The sequence below is a fragment of the Pseudophryne corroboree genome, chromosome 1, assembly GCF_028390025.1.
Source record: "Pseudophryne corroboree isolate aPseCor3 chromosome 1, aPseCor3.hap2, whole genome shotgun sequence".
NCBI classification, from domain to species: Eukaryota; Metazoa; Chordata; class Amphibia; order Anura; family Myobatrachidae; genus Pseudophryne; species Pseudophryne corroboree.
This window is the reverse complement of record NC_086444.1, coordinates 905,187,185-905,206,238: the sequence shown is the minus strand read 5'-3', so window position 1 is coordinate 905,206,238 and position 19,054 is coordinate 905,187,185. Positions and strand designations below refer to the sequence as shown.

Below are 19,054 nucleotides of genomic sequence, written 5' to 3'. Positions count from 1 at the left end.
CTAATGTTATCTTGATTCTATAACTATGTGATTCTGCGTTTACAGATCCGTTGTTTTAATGTTTGTATGTTACTATGGTGATGGGAGTCACTTTAGGATGACGTAATCAGCTGTGTCCGGAAAGGAGGAGGTTCTTCCTCGACCTCCGGCGCGGCGTCTTTCACGGGTGCACATGTATTTAAGGTATGTAATGGCTTGTTTAATCTTATAAACCTGACGATAGTGCTAGCGAGCACTGAAACGTTGTTGAACTACACTGGTCTCCAGAGTCTGTTTGTTAAGTACCGAGTGCCGCACCGGGGTAACTATATGTATGTACTGCAGTACATGTGAAGGCACCGGTATATTACTATAGCTTCATCGAGGAGTGCCGGACCTATGCTACCGTATATATATATATATATATATATATATACATACAGAGCATTTAAAAATGCTCTGAAAGACACATCTATATTGGGAATATTTTCTTAGAAAGACATACATATATATAGAACCAATAGTTTGAACATAGTAATATGTAGCTAGACTGAACATTTTCTATATTGTTATATTATGTAATATTTAATGTAAAGAAACATTGAAATGTATCCAAATAACTATTATATGTTGTTAAGCTCTATGTTCTCATTTAGACCTAAGGGTTCCAGGGTCTTTAGGCGAAAAATCCAAAAAGCTTCTTTCCTACATAGGGCATTAAATCTATCACCTCCCCTTTCCGTTATCCTGATCTGTTCAAGGGCCTTTAATCGAACATTAGAGATATTGCCTTGTTTGCATTGATTTGTGTGTCGTGATACACTATGTACAATACTCCTGTTTATAATGTTTCTCTGGTGTTCAAGGAAACGCACCTTTAGTTTTCTAATGGTACGTCCTACGTATTGATACCCACACCCACATTCAACAAGATAAACCACATATGTGGATTCACAGTTCAAAAAACCATCTATAGTGAAGGATTCACCTGTGACTCTTGATTCAAATGTCTTATTGCATGAATTTACATTCATGCAGGTGAGACACCTGGTTCTGGCACACCTAAAAAAAAACTTAGGTTTTTCTCTCAATCTGTCTAGAGAATTAACAGTTGTCATTGTCCTTATCGCTCTATTGTCTACTGTCGAGTGTCTTTTCTTCTTATCAATATTAAACATACTTGGTGCTAGTTTAGCTTGTAACGTTTCAGATTTCTTGTATACAATTTTAATGTTTTTCCCTATCTCTGATTCTAACAGGGGATCTATTGCTAAAAGTGGAGTATTTTTCTTTATTATTTGATTGATCTTAGTGGCATGGGTATTATACTGTGTTACAAAGATGCATTTTTCATTATAAGTGTCCCTCTTTCTATGTTTTTGTTGTTTTTTGAGAGATTTTCTAGTCAGCAAACTATTTCTATCCTGTTTTTCCACATCCTCCAATGCTTTTCCTAAGATGTAATCTGGATAGCCCTGTTCTTCGAAGGAGGAATGTACTCTCATGACTTGTTCTTGATACCTATGGTCTCTAGAGCAATTTCTTTTTATTCTTAGAAATTGGCTCTTTGGGATATTATCCCGCCAAGTCCTAAGATGACTACTACTGTATTTTAGGAAGTTATTGGTGTCGACCAGTTTGAAATATGTTTCTGTGTGTATATTTTCACCATCGGACAGAAGAGAAATATCCAGGAAAGTAATGTGTTGAGGATCACACGTGTGAGTAAACTTTAATCCATAAGTGTTATTATTCAAATGTGATAAAAGTGATGTGATAGAATTAAGATCCCCATCCCAAATGAAAAATAAGTCATCCATATATCTGCCACAGAGGACCAGGTCCGCCCCCAGGTCCGCCCCCCCAAATGAACTCCTCCTCGAGTGCACCCATATATAGGTTGGCGTAACCCGGGGCAAACCTGTTCCCCATGGCAGTCCCCCGTGACTGTAAATAAAACTTGTGATAGAACGTAAAATAATTGTGCTCAAGAATACATTTTATGGATGTCACCACCAGGGATTTTAAATTGTCATCAATCGATTTGTCCCTTTCCAAGTCGTCAGTTATGACCTGTAGTCCTTTCTCATGTGGTATGTTGGAGTATAAAGACTACATCACATGTTAGAAAATAATATGTATTTTTCCTCCTGACTGACTTCAGCATATTTAAAAAATGTGTGGTGTCTTTAATATATGATTTAAGTTGAACCACATACCCCTGGAGGTGAGCATCCACAAAGTGCGACAAATTAGAGGTGATTGACCCGATACCAGAAATAATAGGGCGCCCCGGGGGTGATGTAAGTGACTTATGTAATTTGGGCAAATGATAATAAACCGGAGTGTTGGGATGTGGGGTAAACAAAAAATGCCAAGTATCCCTGGATATTGCTCCCCTGCCCAACGCCTCATCCAACAAGACCTTCAATTCCCTCTGAAATTTGGCAGTAGGGTTGGAACATAGAACCTTATAAAAAAGGGTGTTATTCAACTGTGTATTAGCCTCCTTGATGTAGTCTACTGTATCTTGTAGTACTACACCACCCCCTTTGTTGGCCATTTTTATAGTGAGATTCTCATCTGCCATCAACATTTTCAAAGCTTTGCGTTCGTCATAAGTTAAATTGTCCCTTAAGTGTTCCCTATCCGCAGTCTCACATAACTTCCTAAAATCTTCCAATAGATATAAGATAAGAAGTAAGCAGAATAGATGGATGAAAAATGGCAGAAGGTTCCCCCAGCCTAATACCCCACAGAAAGACCCCAGAGGTTTTGTTCATAAAAATAGATATGAATGTCTCAATAGAGAAGAGTTCTCTCCAGAAACTATAGAAAGGGGGGGAGCCAAACCTAAAAGACCAACACATAACTGGGATAACCAAAAAAACGATAGGCAAACAAGGGACGATTACTCACCAGAAACTCTAGAAAGGGGAGGGAATAAAAATAAGAGACAATTACACCAATATGCCAACTCTAAAGATGATGAACAAAATCATTTTTTAGAGATAAGTCCCACAAAACCAAATTACACCAACAGATTGAATACCAGTCACATGAAAAGAGGAAGGGACAGAGATCTAGAGGATGTAGGGGGGGAAGATTACAACAGAAAAGAAAAAAGTCAAAGAAAAGCACAAGTGGAAAGGGAATTTTTAACCTGTCCTCTAGAGAATTAACTTTAGCAGAGAAACAATTACCCAGTAAGGGATTAAAATATGCCCCTGCAAAAAAAAAACTAATTTATTTGGATTGTTTGTAGACCTCAATAGGTTCACTAGGAATTTATGCAGAAAACTGTATTTTGCAACCAAAAAACGAAAAAAGTTGAACAACAGTGAGGACTTAATGCCCATAATTCTAGATGAGGAAGATAAGGGTGCTGTTAGGGTCTCCTGCCCTGTGCTGCCACGTCGTCATGGCAACCGGGAGACAAGTGCTAGCGGAGTAACCTGAGCGCAGCTGATACTCCGGTTCGGGTCTTGTGCTGTGCAGTGGTTACAGGCTCTGTGCACGGCAGGGGATCCGGTGCTGGTTTTTGTGCTCACAGTCTGTGAGGTCTGAGTGGGGCGTGGACAGCACCTGCTTTATAAGGCCTCTTCTCAGGTTAAGCAGATGCTGCTGAATCTTTGTTGGTTAGTCAGTTCCTGAAAGTTAGCCAGTACTGTGTAGCTTTGTATTTGTTGTTGCTTACTGCAAATAGGCCTGGGGATTTGGTACTACACTCTGCCAATCCAGACCTAGCAGTAAGACTGGAGTCAGTCGTTTAGCTTGCTGGGGTTCTTTTACTACTCTGTGAACTTAGCAAGTTTGCGGCTGTATTCTAAGACTTGCCTGCCTAAATCCTGTCTCACTGTGCAAGGTGTCAGGTGTCAGTTTAGTGGCAGTAAGCTGAACCTGTGCACTGCAAGTGAGAATTAGGATTGTGGAGACTCTCCTTGTGTCTATCATTCCATCTCTGAGCAAGGAGTTTACTGCCACACCCGTTGGTAACCCTTTAGGGTTTTGCTATTGCCCTTAGCAACAGCATTTCGGGTTCTCTACGTATTAAAACACAACATCTTGCTATTCCCATCTGAGCATTACTAATACTAGGGAGACACCCAGTTCCTTAGCCTCTGGGCTTCTCTGTTCACTTTGTGTGTATTTTGTTACCCTGTCACCTTCTGTGTACGTAATGTCATATTCCCCAGTCTGTCTGTGAGTTCATTTGTTTTGCATACCTATCCGTTCAGACACCAGTACATTCCTGCAGGCACTGGTGTGCATAACAGTTCAAACACCAGTGCATTCCTGCAGGCACTGGAGTGCATAACAGTTCTGACACCAGTACATTCCTGCAGGCACTGGTGTGCATAACATATTCAGCAGCCTAATACTCCTGTTGAAATTTTGTGGGAATATGGAGCATACCCCTCAAAATACGTTGCAACAGGTGGTCGATCAGGTGCAGGTCCTGACTCGACAATTTAATGATTTGTCCATTAAAATGCACACCTCCCAGGCCGCTGGTGGAGCTCCAGCAGCAGCAGCACCTTCAGGGGTTAAGGAGCCGAAAGTAAATCTCCCGGATCGTTTTTCTGGAGATCGCTCGCAGTTCTTTTGTTTCAAGGAGAGCTGCAAGCTATACTTCCGGCTTAGGCCTCAGTCTTCTGGGTCGGAGATTCAGCGGGTGGGCATAGTGATTTCCTTGCTACAAGGAGACCCACAGGTCTGGGCATATGGGTTGCAGCCTGACTGTCCGTCGCTTAAAAGTGTTGATGCTTTTTTTACGGCACTGGGCATGTTGTATGATGACCCTGACAAGACGGCCTCAGCCGAGGCTCAGATTTCGATCCTTAAGCAAGGTCGAAGGCCAGTTGAGGTTTACTGTACGGAGTTTCAGAGGTTGGCCCATGATACCCAGTGGAATGACCCAGCCCTGAGACACCAGTACCGAAGAGGTCTTTCTAACCAGATAAAGGACCAACTGGTACAATATCCCTTGCCTGATAGCTTGGATCAGCTCATGCAGTTATCCATCCGGGTGGATAGACGGCTGAGAGAGCGTAGGCTTGAAAGGGAGACTGAGGTTTCCTTCTTTCCCAAGGGAACCTCAGACTCTGAGGAATTTTCCGAGGAGCCTATGCAGATTGGGGCTACCCGCCTCTCCTCGCATGAGAAGACGCGGAGGAGACAGCAGGGGTTGTGTTTGTACTGTGAGAATAAAGGTCATGTGGTAGTATCATGCCCAGAAAAGCCGGAAAACTTCAGGGCCTGAGGGTGATGGGAAATATCCTGTCAGGCCAGAAGTCAGAATTTCCCAAGAAGACTTTTATCATTCCGGTGACCTTGAAGATCCTCGGTCAAACTGTCAAGACTGAGGCCTTTGTGGACAGTGGGGCCGACGGGGTTTTTATGGACCGCCAATTCGCCCTGAAACACTCTGTTCCCTTAGTACCCTTGGCATCGGAAATTGAGATTTGTGGGCTAAACGGGGAACCATTATCCCAAGGTAAAATTACCTCTTGCACTAGCCAGATTTCTTTGTTTATTGGAGCCACACACTCTGAAAAATTGTCCTTTTATGTGACTGTCTGTACTTTTGCCCCATTGGTGTTGGGGTTACCCTGGTTAAGGGCCCACAATCCTCAATTTGACTGGGTCTCTGGGGAGATTCTTAGTTGGGGTACTGATTGTTTCAGGAGTTGCTTGAGCCTTCCAGTCAGGCTCTCGCAGCTAAGTTTGCCAGGATTGCCAGGGTGTTATGCAGATTTTGCGGACGTGTTCTCCAAAAAAGTTGCAGAGGTACTACCTCCCCATCGCCCCTATGACTGTGCTATTGATTTGTTGCCAAATGCTAAGCTTCCCAAGAGCAGGTTGTACTCCCTGTCACGTCCTGAGACTCAGGCTATGGCAGAGTACATTCAGGAGAACTTGGCTAAGGGATTTATCAGACCTTCACAGTCTCCAGTTGGGTCGGGGTTCTTCTTCGTGGGTAAAAAGGACGGTTCGTTGCGACCCTGCATCGACTTCAGGGAATTGAACCGTATCACGATTAAAAACTCATACCCACTGCCTCTCATTTCGGTCTTGTTTGACCAGCTTTGTACTGCCACCATTTTTTCTAAGATTGACCTACGCGGTGCGTACAATCTAATCCGAATAAGAGAGGGGGATGAATGGAAGACTGCCTTTAATACCCACTCAGGGCATTATGAATATTTGGTGATGCCTTTTGGGCTCTGTAATGCCCCGGCAGTCTTCCAGGATTTCATGAATGATGTGCTCAGGGAATATTTGGATAGATTCTTAGTTGTATACTTAGATGACATCCTAATCTTCTCCCATTCCCTGGAGGAACATCGGAAGCATGTACGCTTAGTCCTCCAGAAACTCAGAGACCACCGGCTTGGGGCGAAGCTGGAGAAGTGCGAATTTGAAGTTCAGCAAATCGCATTTCTAGGATATATTATCTCCCCAGAAGGTTTCCAAATGGAGGGTTCCAAGGTACAGGCAGTCCTGGATTGGGTGCAGCCCACTAGTTTGAAGGCGCTTCAGCGTTTCCTGGGCTTTGCGAATTTTTATAGACGATTTATCGCTGGATTTTCGTCTATAGTGGCGCCCTTGGTGGCACTCACTAAGAAAGGGGCGGATGTTGCTCACTGGTCTTGTGAGGCTAAAGCGGCTTTTGCCCGTCTCAAAGGGGCATTTGTATCGGCCAAGGTGCTGCGACACCCAGATCCAGAGCGTCCTTTTGTGGTGGAGGTGGATGCCTCTGAGATGTGTATTGGGGCAGTGCTTTCTCAGATGGGAGTGTCTGATAATCGCCTTCATCCCTGTGCTTACTTTTCCCGTAAATTTTCGCCTGCCGAGATGAATTATGACGTGGGTAACCGGGAATTGTTGGCTATTAAGGATGCACTCGAGGAGTGGAGACACTGGCTTGAGGGGGCTAAGTTTGTGGTCTCAATTCTCACCGACCATAAGAATCTGGCATATTTAGAGTCAGCGAAGCGTCTCAATGCCAGGCAGGCACGATGGGCTTTGTTTTTTGCTTGCTTTAATTTTTTGATAACATATCGCCCTGGGTCAAAAAACATCAAGGCTGATGCGCTCTCGCTGAGTTTTGCTCCAATCCAGGAGACCACCGAGGAGCCGTTGCCCATTGTGTCCCCATCATGTATTAAAGTGGGCATTACCCAGGACCTCTTATCATTAGTCCTTAGAGCACAGGAGCAGGCTCCTCCAGACCTTCCGGTAGGTCTTTTGTTTGTGCCTCCTAGGTTAAGACAGCGAGTGTTCCTGGAATTCCATGCCAAGAAGTCGGCAGGTCACCCGGGTATTGCCAGAACTCGGGAGTTGCTATCTAGGGCGGTGTGGTGGCCCTCGGTGGCTAAGGATGTGGATCAGTGGGTTCGGGCATGTGACATCTGTGCCCGAAATAAGACTCCTAGAGGGGTTCCTGTTGGCCCATTACATCCACTCTCTATCCCATCTAAGCCATGGACCCACATTTCAATGGATTTTGTGGTGGACTTGCCCAAATCCTCGGGGATGACAGCCATCTGGGTTGTCGTTGACAGGTTTTCGAAGATGGCGCACTTCGTTCCACTGGTTGGGCTGCCATCGGCCAGACGCCTGTCTGAATTATTTATGCTGCATGTTGTGCGTCTCCACGGGTTGCCACTTGATGTGGTCTCTGACCGTGGATCCCAGTTTGTGGCCAAATTCTGGAGGGCATTTTGTTACGATCTCCAGATTTCTGTCAGCTTGTCGTCAGGCTACCATCCGCAGTCTAATGGGCAGACTGAAAGGGTGAACCAGTCCTTGGAGCAGTTCCTCAGGTGTTATGTCTCCAAGTGTCAGACTGACTGGGTTGCTCATCTGTCCATGGCGGAGTTTGCCTATAACAACGCGGCTCACTCTGCTACAGGGATCTCTCCCTTCCTTTGTGTGTATGGGCATCATCCTAAGGCCAATTCTTTTGACCCCCTGGACTCCACGCCTGGTGGTTCCTCTGTGGTTTCGGTCCTTAGAGGTATTTGGCGGAAAGTGAAGAAAGCCCTTGTGTCTGTGTCATTAGTGACCAAAAGGGTTTTTGATAAGCGGAAAAGACCCTGCAGCTTCAAATTAGGAGACTTCGTCTGGTTGTCTACCAAGAATTTGAAGTTGAGACAGCCATCTCATAAGTTAGGCCCCCGGTTCATCGGCCCTTATAAGATCACCAGGGTTATCAATCCGGTGGCATTTCAGTTAGATCTGCCCCGTTCTTTGGGTATCAATAAAACATTTCATTGTTCCCTTTTAAAACGGGCAATTAGTAATCCTTCTTCCAGTGGAAGACCTTCCCCTCTTCTGATACGTGGCCAGAGGGAGTTTGTTGTTGAAAGGATTCTTGACTCCAAGATGGTTCGGGGTCGGCTGTCATTTTTGGTGCACTGGAAGGGGTATGGCCCGGAGGAGCGGTCGTGGGTGCGCAGTTGTGATCTTCATGCCCCCAGACTGATATGCTCTTTCTTCTCGCAGTTCCCCGATAAACCCGGTGGTAGGGGTTCTTTGACCCCTCGTCAGAGGGGGGGTACTGTTAGGGTCTCCTGCCCTGTGCTGCCACGTCGTCATGGCAACCGGGAGACAAGTGCTAGCGGAGTAACCTGAGCGCAGCTGATACTCCGGTTCGGGTCTTGTGCTGTGCAGTGGTTACAGGCTCTGTGCACGGCAGGGGATCCGGTGCTGGTTTTTGTGCTCACAGTCTGTGAGGTCTGAGTGGGGCGTGGACAGCACCTGCTTTATAAGGCCTCTTCTCAGGTTAAGCAGATGCTGCTGAATCTTTGTTGGTTAGTCAGTTCCTGAAAGTTAGCCAGTACTGTGTAGCTTTGTATTTGTTGTTGCTTACTGCAAATAGGCCTGGGGATTTGGTACTACACTCTGCCAATCCAGACCTAGCAGTAAGACTGGAGTCAGTCGTTTAGCTTGCTGGGGTTCTTTTACTACTCTGTGAACTTAGCAAGTTTGCGGCTGTATTCTAAGACTTGCCTGCCTAAATCCTGTCTCACTGTGCAAGGTGTCAGGGGTCAGTTTAGTGGCAGTAAGCTGAACCTGTGCACTGCAAGTGAGAATTAGGATTGTGGAGACTCTCCTTGTGTCTATCATTCCATCTCTGACCAAGGAGTTTACTGCCACACCCGTTGGTAACCCTTTAGGGTTTTGCTGTTGCCCTTAGCAACAGCATTTCGGGTTCTCTACGTATTAAAACACAACATCTTGCTTTTCCCATCTGAGCATTACTAATACTAGAGAGACACCCAGTTCCTTAGCCTCTGGGCTTCTCTGTTCACTTTGTGTGTGTTTTGTTACCCTATCACCTTCTGTGTACGTAATGTCATATTCCCCAGTCTGTCTGTGAGTTCATTTGTTTTGCATACCTATCCGTTCAGACACCAGTACATTCCTGCAGGCACTGGTGTGCATAACAGTTCAAACACCAGTGCATTCCTGCAGGCACTGGAGTGCATAACAGTTCTGACACCAGTACATTCCTGCAGGCACTGGTGTGCATAACAGGTGCGCTGGATATTTTAGAGGAGTTAAAATCAGAAAGTACAAACGATGGGACCACTCAGATATATAATGTAGATAAAGTAAAAAAAAGATGAAAAATTTTTCAAAAGAAAATCAGATTTTTATCCCCTACAATTTAGGGGCCCCTCTATAGAGGGTTTCTATAACGTAACCATGGAAGATTTTAGGAAGTTATGTGAGACCGTGGATAGAGAACCCTTAAGGGACAATTTAACTTATGACGAATGCAAAGCTTTGAAAATTTTGATGGCAGATGAGAATCTCACTATAAAAATGGCCGACAAAGGGGGTGGTGTAGTACTACAAGATACAGTAGACTACATCAAGGAGGCTAATACACAGTTGAATAACACCCTTTTTTATAAGGTTCTATGTTCCAACCCTACTGCCAAATTTCAGAGTGAATTGAAGGTCTTGTTGGATGAGGCGTTGGGCAGGGGAGCAATATCCAGGGATACTTGGCATTTTTTGTTTACCCCACATCCCATCACTCCAGTTTATTGTCATTTGCCCAAATTACATAAGTCACTTACATCACCCCCGGGGCGCCCTATTATTTCTGGTATCGGGTCAATCACCTCTAATTTGTCACACTTTGTGGATGCTCACCTCCAGGGGTATGTGGTTCAACTTAAATCATATATTAAAGACACCACATATTTTTTAAATATGCTGAAGTCAGTCAGGTGGAAAAATACATATTATTTTCTAACATGTGATGTAGAGTCTTTATACTCCAACATACCACATGAGAAAGGACTACAGGTCATAACTTACATCTTGGAAAGGGACAAATTGATTGATGACAATTTAAAATCCCTGGTGGTGACATCCATAAAATTTATTCTTGAGCACAATTATTTTACGTTCAATCACAAGTTTTATTTACAGTCACGGGGACTGCCATGGGGACCAGGTTCGCCCCGGGTTGCGCCAACCTATATATGGGTGCACTCGAGGAGGAGCTCATTTGGGGGGCGGACCTTGGGGCGGACCTGGTCCTCTATGGCAGATATATAGATGACTTATTTTTCATTTGGGATGGGGATCTTAATTCTATCACATCACTTTTATCACATTTGAATAATAACACTTATGGATTAAAGTTCACTCACACGTGTGATCCTCAACACATTACTTTCCTGGATATTGCTCTTCTGTCCGATGGTGAAAATATACACACAGAAACATATTTCAAACCGGTCGACACCAATAACTTCCTAAAATACAGTAGTAGTCATCTTAGTACTTGGCGGGATAATATCCCAAAGAGCCAATTTCTAAGAATAAAAAGAAATTGCTCTAGAGACCATAGGTATCAAGAACAAGTCATGAGAGTACATTCCTCCTTCGAAGAACAGGGCTATCCAGATTACATCTTAGGAAAAGCATTGGAGGATGTGGAAAAACAGGATAGAAATAGTTTGCTGACTAAAAAATCTCTCAAAAAACAACAAAAACATAGAAAGAGGGACACTTATAATGAAAAATGCATCTTTGTAACACAGTATAATACCCATGCCACTAAGATCAATCAAATAATAAAGAAAAATACTCCACTTTTAGCAATAGATCCCCTGTTAGAATCAGAGATAGGGAAAAACATTAAAATTGTATACAAGAAATCTGAAACGTTACAAGCTAAACTAGCACCAAGTATGTTTAATATTGATAAGAAGAAAAGACACTCGACAGTAGACAATAGAGCGATAAGGACAATGACAACTGTTAATTCTCTAGACAGATTGAGAGAAAAGCCTAAGGGTTTTTTTTAGGTGTGCCAGAACCAGGTGTCTCACCTGCATGAATGTAAATTCATGCAATAAGACATTTGAATCAAGAGTCACAGGTGAATCCTTCACTATAGATGGTTTTTTGAACTGTGAATCCACATATGTGGTTTATCTTGTTGAATGTGGGTGTGGGTATCAATACGTAGGACGTACCATTAGAAAACTAAAAAGGTGCATTTCCTTGAACACCGGAGAAACATTATAAACAGGAGTATTGTACATAGTGTATCACGACACACAAATCAATGCAAACAAGGCAATATCTCTAATGTTCGATTAAAGGCCCTTGAACAGATCAGGATTACGGAAAGGGGAGGTGATAGATTTAATGCCCTATGTAGGAAAGAAGCTTTTTGGATATTTCGCCTAAAGACCCTGGAATCCTTAGGTCTAAATGAGAACATAGAGCTTAACAACATATAATAGTTATTTGGACACATTTCAATGTTTCTTTAAATTAAATATAACATAATATAACAATATAGAAAATGTTCACTCTAGCTACATATTACTATGTTCAAACTATTGGTTCTATATATATGTATGTCTTTCTAAGAAAATATATTTCCAATTAAGATGTGTCTTTTAGAGCATTTTTAAATGCTCTGTATATATATATATATATATATATATATATACATATGTCCCTTTAAGAAAATATTTTAAATACAGATGTGTCCTTCGGAATATAGTTATATCTAGTTACAATGTCGACGATTCTGTGTCCTTTGTCCTCTCATCTAGAAAATAGTGTATTCTATACTATAATGCATTAGCAGGTACCGCATAATATATATTTCTACATCAAACAAGAACATTTTTTGGATGACGTGGATAATGTTACCTGTATGGTAGAATATTAGAGGGGGTAGTCCCTAATCAATATGTGCATCAATAAGTCTTCATTATATATATATATAATCCCTCTCTAAGTTTATACAGTATATATACCTCTGCTATTTGATCTCCTTATTTGTGCTTATTCTTTGAACTAGATCTATGTACCTCATATACATATATCCATGTTTGTATACATGCTCTATTCCATTCTATCTTATTTATTTTCCTGGTTGTCTATTAAGGAAAAAATAGGCCGAGTATTTCTTTGCCACTAAGGCTGGATAACATTCTCCGTGATTATAATTAGAATCAATTGCCACTAATGGTCTGAACTATATGAGTACTAATTAAAATACATGTGTATAAACTAGATATCTATCTTAAGACCTACGACACCTCAATGGGGTTATTAAAATATGTAATATTTTTCTTTTTGTATATTAATTTTATATTTGTGTATATACCTTTTTTATGTATATATAGTGTGTATTATTTAATATAAAAGCTCTATAGGAAGGCATAATTGAACCATACAGCTGGTTTAATTAGGTATCCTAAGTAGGAAATGAATAGCTGCTTTCAATAATGGTTAATAAATCTCTGACCAATGAGGAGCCCCTGAGGGGGATAAATAGAGACTGTGCAAATGGAAATCTAAACCTCTGAGGAAACTGCCGCCCATGAAAGGTGGAGAAACGCGTCAGGTGATCAAGAACGTCAGGTGGAACGCAGGTGGAATGCACCGGAAGCTCCGAAAAATCCGGAAGTCGCGGTCCGCGACCAAAAGCTCCCTGCAACACCACACGCTTTCAGCGTCTAATGCTCAGCCGGAGACAGACGCACGCCGCCGGTACAATTCAGCCAGGCAGGAGACACTAGAAACCGCCGCAGTGTGGAGGGGTAAGCATTGCCCGTAGGAGTGTCATGCCGGGGACTAAGTGATCTCAAAATTTTCCAGCATTACATCTTGAAATCGAAATAAACTGTTGCTATATACTGTTGCCTGAACAAAATTGCTATAGCAACTAATATTCCAGCAATAGCAGTACGGGACTATGACCTTTTCATTATAGGTTTAAGCAAGCTTAGCTAACAGTCCTCTAACACTGATACCAACAAATCCCCTGGAGGGAGATAACAGCTTTACTAACCAGCAGGACTGTGCAAAAAGACTGTGCTCTGCTTGGTTTAACCATTAACATACCGGTATGCATGCAATTTATTGATATAAAAGTCCAATTGGCTAGAGCTTATATTTTATATTGCATTTATTTTCTTCTTGTTTTCATTGTTATTTTTATTGAGATGTCTCTTTTGACAAATATATTGTTTTTAGGAGATGAATAAAGGATTTTTTCATTAAACCAGCAGCCGGAAAATAAATTAGAAGTTTTTTATTCATTTCGTGTGCGCTCACACTTGATATATAAATCCTTCGCAAACAACAGGTTATTGAAGCAAATAAGTCCACATTATGTTTGTGCCATCTGAAATTGTACAGAATACAAACACGTTTAGAAATGTCCTGTTTAAAGAGAGCCTTTCAACTAGCTAAAGGGCCTATTTCAGTAAGGATTGCAAATTCTGCTAAGTATCAGAATTTACAATCCTTTGAACCGCATGCTGGGGGCCGCCCATCGCAGGGCGAGGCCACCCAGCATGCTACCCGCCACACCGCAATTTCAGCGTGACCGTAAAAAATGTGGTAGCCTCCTGCTGGCGCAGCCTGGCTGTGCCCGCAGGATATCCAATGCCTTTTTTGTGATCGCCGCCCTGCGAACACCTCTGACTGATTGACAAAGGCAGAAAATGCGGGCGCATGTGCAGGATGTGTCCTGTGCATGCGCCTGCATCCTCTTAGCAGATTTTGCGGTTGGATTGCGTATTGCGATACAACCTGAATCAGGTCCAAAATCCTTTGTTAATATTTGCAACTAGGAGATATAAAAAAAAAAGAAAAATCTAATTTCCACTGTTTCAACTAGTTGCCTTGCACAGCGTGCAATGAAGACATGTCAGGATCAGATACCGCGGACCTAGAACAAGCAAGATTATCATGAGCTATGTTTGCCATTCCCTCCCCTCCTCTCTGTGCCAGAATCCTACCCTACTTCAGAATTGGTTAAATCTGTAACATGTTGTAGAGCAGAGCACCATTGTACAGTGGTGCTTGAAAGTTTGTGAACCCTTCAGAACTTTCTATATTTCTGCTGAAATTTGGCCTAAAAGTAGATAAAGAGAACCAAATCAAACAAATGAAACAAAAACATTACATGTGCTCATTTTGTTATTGAGGAAAATGATCCAATATCACATATCTGTGAGTGTCAAAAGTATGCCAACCTTTTCTTTCAGTATCTGGTATGTCCCCCTTGTGCAGCAATAACTGCATGTAAATGTTTCCGGCAATTGTTGATTAGTCCTGAACATTGGCTTGGAGCAGGGGCAGATTGGGATGGAAAACCACCTGGGAAATTTATGGAAGCAGCCCTAATGGAGGCGTGGTCTGATGAGGGGGTGAGGTCTGTTGAGGGGGGGGGGGATCCCTCCTTATAGGCCTGATTGTATGTAAATGCGGCTTTCCTTGCGTCTTTGCTGCAGCTGTGTCTGAGACCAGGGGAGGATTGGGAACTAAAAATGGCCCTGTACTATTTTGTAGAAGTGGCCTGACATGGGCAGCACAAGAGGTACAGTATAACATACCTTGTAGCCATGGCAGCATCACTGGATGGCAGAGTTGCTGTACTGCAGAGATGGAATAACAGAATGAATTTGGACAATGCAGTGTACTGAGTGCGGTGGGCTGCCTGTCATGTGTGGGCTGGGGCCAAATGACAAAACACAAAACAGGTGCCACAGACACATCGGCCTACCAGGATTCTTCATGGTGAGCCCTATGGCCAATCCGCCCCTGGCTTGGAGGCATTTTACTCCATTCCTCCATACAAAACAGCTTCAATTCTGTTACGTTGGTGGATTTCCTCCCATGAACTGCTCGCTTCTGGTCTTTCCACAACATTTTGATTGGATTAAAGTCAGGACTTTGACTTGGCCATTCCAAAACTTTAATATTTTTTTCTTCTTTAACAATTCTTTGGTCGTATGACTTGTGTGCTTTGGGTCATTGTCTTGCTGCATGACCCACGTTCTCTTGAGATGCAGCTCATGGACAGATGTCCTGACATTTTCCTTTCGAGTATTCTGGTATAATTCAGAATTCATTGTCTTATCAATGATGGCAAGTCGTCCTGGGCCAGATGCAGCAAAACAGGCCCAAAGCATGATACCACCACTATGTTTCACAGATGGTATGAGGGTTTTACGCAGGAATGCAGTTTTCTCCTTTCTCCAAACATAACGCTTCTCATTTAAACCAAAAAGCACTATTTAAGACTCATCTGTCAATAAAACATTGATCCAATGCTGGAAGAAAGGACAATGAAAACAAGAACAAGAATACAAGACCAAAATGAGACAAGAGAATAATGAATTAATAACAAAGAATAGTATAGGGTAAAGGTACTAATGAGATACCTGGGTAGTGAGAGATACAAAAAGAGTGGTGCACCAATGATTATAGCAATGAGGAAGTAATCTAAAGAGAGAGCAAAAACCGCCTAACAGACAGGGTAATCTAAATAAAGAGACATATATGGAACATATATCAACTGGTACCTAAATAACAAGGAATGCTCTGTACCAGCAGTAGTAACTACTGACAGCAACAGTAAATGACAATAGACTTCAGACAGAAAGAGCAGACAGGTACACAAATAACACTGAATGTTGCAGGCCAGTAGATGTTACTCCTGGAGCAATACTGCTGTTTAGGAGATGATTACAGTAGAGCAGGAGTGCTAGGTACTCAGGTGGTGTTTGCTGTTTAGTATCCAATGAATGATACAATGTACTTCTACAGACAGCACAAGAAACAAGGGCACAAACGATGGACTGGTTGCAGGAACAAACACAAATTCTACAGAGCTGCAGCTGTGGAAGAATGGAAGACAGTATTCCAAAAGAACTAGTACTTGACTCAGAGGGACAAGGTCTCCGGCTGCGACTACGCTCTATGACCAGCAAGCAGTGCAAGGTAGATTCAGGAGATAAAGGGAACAGAAGCCAATCAACAGACTACTGCAGCCAGGGCCAGATTGGCCATCACCCTAACCGGGGAGATCCCCGGGGGGCCCAACTGGTGCGTAGGGCCGCCTATCATCTGTGGCCCTGCCCCCCTTATGTGTCACTTGATGCTGCAGACAACATACCGTCAGCTCCTGGCATCCACCTTCTCAGTCCATTTGCCAGTGCCTTTGTCGCCCTTGGCTGCTGGACTGGATCCCATTGCACCTTTGGGTACGGTGGGCATACTTCCTCTCCTAGGGAAGCTGCTATACTATTTGCTGTAGTGTGGCTCTGATTTTGCATCTGCTAAGGGAGTGGTGGGGATTGGGGGGGAGAGTACTGGGACCAGGTCAAGGTCACCATTTTGCGGCATGTTGGCTGCCCCACCATCATTGCCTCTGCCACAGGTCCACCTGGTACTGCACTGGAAGAGCGAACTGGTCAGACCAGCGACCTGCCCCCCATTCCCCAATTTATCACTTTCCTTTCATTGCCGGTATACTAGTGTTTGCTGAATATGCTGATCATTCCATGATTTTTACAATGTAATTCCACCCCACTTTATTACTAGGCCTGTGTGCAGGATCTTCATACAGAGTATTTCATATGAATACATGTGTGCCAGTTTTCTCATGTACGCCTGTATGGCTTATCTCCCACAGTGTAAACTTCGTAGTGCGCCCAACATGGCTGTCTCACATGGTATGCTTGTGGATGGGATGAAAAATACATGGATCCGATGGTTATGTTAGCACCCTACTCCTACTATTGGTATGCTGCAACCACCCATTTTGCATTATCTCTTCTTGTTGTAACCTATTCCACCCAGGGTAGTCCTACGTAGTTGCGCCCAAGATGGCTGCCTCACTTGGTACCTTGTGTGAGTGGAGAGGACAACCCATGGAAGTTATTACCCAAAATGTCTGCACCAATCCTGCGTTATGCTTACTGTGCTATCAAGGTTTTTGTTGGTCTTAATTATTTCTGTATGGTTTTGTACTTATAATTCTAAATCCTCTGTATTATGTATCATGTGTTTGGTGTATGTAAAGTGACTTTGAGTCCTGCGGGGAAAAAATGGCATATAAATAAAATTATTATTATTACTAGTGCGGTCCCTATCATGAGAAGAGGGCCCCGCCCAGCTGAGAGGAGGTACGCGCACAACAACACCAGTGACGTCACGCACCTCAGAGGAAGAGAGGGTGCGCATCTAGCAGGAGAGGTCAGTTCAGCAGCCTGCACTGTGCTCCTCGGGTCACCATCAGCTGCTGCCTGTGCAGAGAGGAGTGTACACAGAGTGGGGAAAATTGGGGCTGGCCAGGAGATGTCTGAGTGAGACTGAATGTACTGTCCTTGGCACCTGTTGCCAAGAGAAATCCTAGGCCCCAGTACAACAACTTTCTGGGCCACTGTGCACCCCCCCTGGAAGGGGTGTGACCACAGCATACTGGAAGCATGGCCACACCTCTTTAGGGGCATGTCTGGCACATGATACTCCCACTCACAGGAGCATGCCTTCCAGCCAGAGCAGTAGAGAGCCTGGCTGGGCCCAGGAACTTTTCAGGGGGCATAGCCTAATAATCACAGGAGGCATGGCCATGCACCTTTAGAAAAAATATATAGATTTTTATTTATTATTTTTAGCACTTCCCTGGCCACAATACAGCCCAGCACACGCTGAGAAGAAAAGCTGCAGCTGCTGCTTCCAGGTAAGGAAGGATGGGATCTGGGCCCCTCCATCAGACCTGGGCCCAGGTCATTTGTACCCTCCCCACCCCTCTATCGGCGCCACTGGTTGCAGTCAGCCTTAATTCTATGCTTAGAGAGATGATGATCTGTCTGGGAATGGGGTATTCTGTGCTAGGAGAGATGATCTGTGTCTGAGGGATAGGGGGTTATTTTATGCTAAGGGCAGATAATGATTTGTCTCAGGTGGAGGAAGAATCTGTACTAGGGAGAGATGTTCTAAAGAGAGATGACCTATGGGGGAGGGGATTTTCTATGCTAGAGGGAGATGATCTGTCTGAGGGGGAGCGTGCTATTCTATGAAAAGGGGAGATCTGTCTGATGGTACAGCAGGTGAGTTATTTAGTGCTAAAGGGAGATTACCTATTTTGGAGGGGATATTCTGTGCTAGGAAGAGATTATCTGTTTGATGGGGCTATTTTATGCTAAGGGAGATGATGATTGAATTTAATTTGAATTTATTATCATTAGATATTCACAAGTGAACAAACAATGAGATTTCCGAATGAACAAGCAGATATCACAAGAATACAAATACCAATAAGACACCGTAAAATATTTTAAAAACCATAAGAACACAAGTGGACACGTAAACAGGTACACTCCTATCTACCATCTAAACCATTTAGCATACTAATTGCTTTTGGGGAAAAACTGTGTTTCAATCTACTAGTCTTACACAACAAAGACCTATATAAGTTAGAAGGAAGCAGGGTGAATACCCCGTGGTTGGGATGAGTTTCATCACTCAGTGTATTCTTGGCCTTTTTAAGGAGCCTCTTTTCATAAATGGTCTGGATATTTGGCAATGGTAAACCGACTATTCGTCTGGCAGTTTTAACAATTCTATCAAGCGATTTATGCTCTACAGCATTACAATTCCCATACCAGACGGAAATACCGTATGTAAGCACACTCTCAATAGTACAAGAGTAAAAATTAACTAAAATTGGCTCAGATATTCCAGCTGAACGCAGTTTCCTTAGAAAATATAACCGTTGTTG

General features: G+C 43.2%; 1 long non-coding RNA gene across 1 annotated transcript in view; it reads left to right on the top strand.

Moving 5' to 3' along the window:
• The window catches only part of LOC134917017 (uncharacterized), a 40,347-nt gene extending 21,705 nt beyond the window's left edge, over positions 1–18,642 (top strand). The window contains exons 4-5 of the long non-coding RNA XR_010177410.1: positions 17,412–17,526; positions 18,522–18,642. This is a non-coding gene — a long non-coding RNA (uncharacterized LOC134917017). The remainder of the gene's footprint in view (positions 1–17,411; positions 17,527–18,521) is intronic.
• The last annotated feature ends 412 nt before the right edge of the window (positions 18,643–19,054 follow it).